A 3911-nucleotide genomic window follows, 5' to 3' on the forward strand; every position below is an offset into this window, starting at 1 on the left:
AGTTTAATATTATTCCCTTAGCTTCATAATCCCTTGGGGTTTTAATATTAATACCTTGGATTTATTGTTCCTTGGGTTTATAATATTAATAATCCCTTTGGTTTATTAATCCCTTGACTTTAAAATATTGATTATTAGGGTTTATTGATTCAACCATGTTTATTTTAGTATTTTTAATATTTATCTTAGGGTTTGTATATCTTGGGTTTATAATATTAGTCCCTTTTGTTTAATATTATTCCCTTAGGTTCATAATCCCTTTGGGTTTTAGTATTAATCCCTTCGGTTTATTGTTCTTTGGGTTTATAATATCAATCGCTTGGGTTTAGTATTCCCTAGTCAACCATATTTTATTATGATGTCAACCATGGACAACCATGGTCCAACATGGAACTGTGATAATGATTGTATTAATATGAAAATCAACAATGGTCAATCATGTTTATTTTAGTGTTTAAAATATTTAGCTTAGGGTTGAAATACGTTGGGTTTAATATTATTCCCTTCAGTTCATAATCCCTTAGGGTTTTAGTATTAATCCATTGCGTTTATTATTCCTTTAGCTTTCTGATATCAATCCCTTGGGTTTATTATTCCCTTAGGTTTATAATATCAATCATGGTAAACCATTGTCAATCATAGCCAAACATGGTCAACAATGGTTGAATTTCGCATCATGACAAGGATTGTCTCACCATGAAAATAAACCATGTTTATTTTAGTGTTTGTAATATTTATATTTGGGTTTACCAATGTTGGGTTTATAATATTAGTCCCTTGGATTTAATATTATTCCCTTGGGTTCATAATCCCTTGGGGTTTTAATATTAATCCCTTGGTTTTATTATTCCTTTGGGTTTATAATATCAATCCCTTGGGTTTATTATTCCCTTAGGTTTATAATATCAATGATGGTCAACCATTGTCAATCATAGCCAACCATGGTCAACCATGTTTGAATGTCGCATTGTGACAAGGATTGTCTCACAATGAAAATAAACCATGCTTACTTTAGTGTTTCTAGTATTTATATTTGGGTTTACCAATGTTGGGTTCATAATATTAGTCCCTTGGGTTTAATATTATTCCATTGGGTTCATAATCCCTTGCGGTTTATAATATCAATGATGGTCAACCATTGGGTTCATAATCCCTTAGGTTTATAATATCAATGATGGTCAACCATTGTCAATCATAGCCAACCATGGTCAACCATGGTTGAATGTTGCATTGTGACAAAGATTGTCTCACCATGAAAATAAACCATGTTTATTTTAGTGTTTGTAATATTTATATTTGGTTTTACCAATGTTGGGTTTTTAATATTAGTCCCTTGGGTTTAATATTATTCCTTTGGGTTCATAATCCCTCAGGTTTTAGTATTAATCCCTTAGGTTTATGTTTCCCTTGGGTTCATAATATCAATCCCTTAGGTTTATTATTAACTTGGGTTTATAATGTCAATCATGGTCAACCATATCCAACCATGGTCCACTGTGGTCAATCATGGTCTGATCTCACATTATTAAATACATTGTCTCCACTTAGGGTTTACATACCTTGGGTTTATAATATTAGCCCCTTCGGTTTAATATTATTCCCTTAGGGTTTTAATATTAATACCTTGGGTTTATAATATCAATCGTGTGGGTTTATTATTCCGCGGTCAATTATGGTTTATTATGAAGTCAACAATGGTCAACCATGGTCCAACATGGAATTGTGATAATGATTGTCTCAATATGAAAATCAACGATGGTTAATCATGTTTATTTTAGTGTTTATAATATTTATCTTAGGGTTTATATACGTTGGGTTTATAATATTAGTCCCTTGGGTTTAATATTATTCCCTTGGGTTCATAATCCCTTAGTATTTTAGTATTAATCCCTTGGGTTTATTATTCCTTTGGGTTTATAATATCAATCCCTTAGGTTTATTATTCCCTTAGGTTTATAATATCAATCATGGTCAACCATTGTCAATCATAGCCAACCATGGTCAACCATGGTTGAATGTCGCATTGTGACAAGGATTGTCTCACCATGAAAATAAACCATGTTTATTTTAGTGTTTCTAATATTTATATTAGGGTTTACCAATGTTGGGTTTATAATATTAGTCTCTTGGGTTTAATATTATTGCCTTGGGTTCATAATCCCTTGGAGTTTTAGTATTAATCGCTTGGGTTTATTATTAACTTGGGTTTATAATATCAATCATGGTCAGCTTTATTAATCTCTTGTGTTTGTAATATCAATCTCTTGCGCTTCTTTATCCCTTAGGTTTTTAATATTTATCCCTTGGGTTCACTAATTCCTTGGGTTTATAATATTAGCCCCTTTTGTTTAATATTATTCCTTAGGGTTCATAATCGCTCAGGGTTTTAGTATTAATCCCTTGGGTAATAATCATATAATATTAGTATTATTATAATAATATAATAAATATATTATCTTATTATAATAATAATACAATATAATTGTTACTACTATTATTTGTTTGAGACATGGTTTCAACAATAATCACATCGAAATTCGATGTGATTATCGCCAAAACCATGTCTCAAACACTTGATAATGATAAACCTTACTTCTATAATTACTATTATTATTATTTTATATTATTATTATAATAATAATATAATAAATATATTATTATTATTATTATAATATAATATATTATATGATAACAATAATAATAATAATAATAAAATATATCATATAATAATAATAATAATAATAATAATAATAATTATTATTATTATTATTATTATTATTATTATTATTATAATAGTATAATAATAATTATATTATTATAATAACATAATATTATTATATGTATTATTATTATTAACCAGCCTAGATCCATCTTAACACCGGATCTATCAAGCACTGAGAAGGATGAAATCTCTCGAGGTGCAAACCTCTCCTCAAGTTTTGCACTCAAAAAATAGGTTTGCACCTCGAGAGATTTGATCCCTCTCGGCGCTTGATACATCTGGTGTTAAGATGGATCTAGGCCAGTTTCATTCGTGTGCGTTTATACACAATTTGTTGAACATCTAATTATTTTCATAATTTTAAATGTGCTAAATATGTCTAAGATTAATTTGGTCAATTTAATTTAAAATTTTCTTAGCTACCTCAGTTTGTTGCTAAACATCTAATTATTTTTATCATTTTAAATATGCTAAATATGTCTAAGATTAATTTGGTCAATTTAATTTAAAATTTTCTTAGTTACCTCAATTTGTTGCTAAACATCTAATTATTTTGATAATTTTAAATATGCTAAATATGTCTAAGATTAATTTTGTCAATTTAATTTATTTTTTTCTTAGTTAACTCAATTTGTGTCGATGAGAGAGGTTGTTAGTAACTTGAATGATGAAAAATGATGGAATACAAATTTTGAGTGCAAAGTGTCAATCTAACAATTTTGATAGATAGAAAATATGAATAGTAATCTTAAACTATTTCCTATTGTCACACCTATTAGTTTTTCCATTTCCTCATATCGATCATATGAAAAGAGTAGTTGGAATCATAGAGCATTCAAATATTCAACTTGAGCTACTGTAGTAAACAACATACCTTGTCTCTATTGCTCTCCAATATTAATAATAGTTTTCTCGAAGTTCAATCATTGTGACTTATGGAGTGTTAAACACCAAATAATTTTCAATGATAGTTATTTCCTATTATTGTGTTTGAATGCAAAGTAATTAACAATGTTTAATGGTGGAAAATGGGAATAATAAGAATGTACACAATTATAAATAGTTTATAGTTTCAAGAAGAAAACATTTGGGGTAAAAACACATTTTATTTAGGATGGAAATTCAAGTATTGTACTTATGGTTGAATAATTTTTATGTCTTTACACTGAGAGCGAGTGTGTATGTTTTT

Source organism: Pinus tabuliformis, chromosome 3_1, assembly GCF_031772625.1.
Source record: "Pinus tabuliformis cultivar Carrire ecotype Pingquan chromosome 3_1, CPIR1, whole genome shotgun sequence".
NCBI lineage: Eukaryota > Viridiplantae > Streptophyta > Pinopsida > Pinales > Pinaceae > Pinus > Pinus tabuliformis.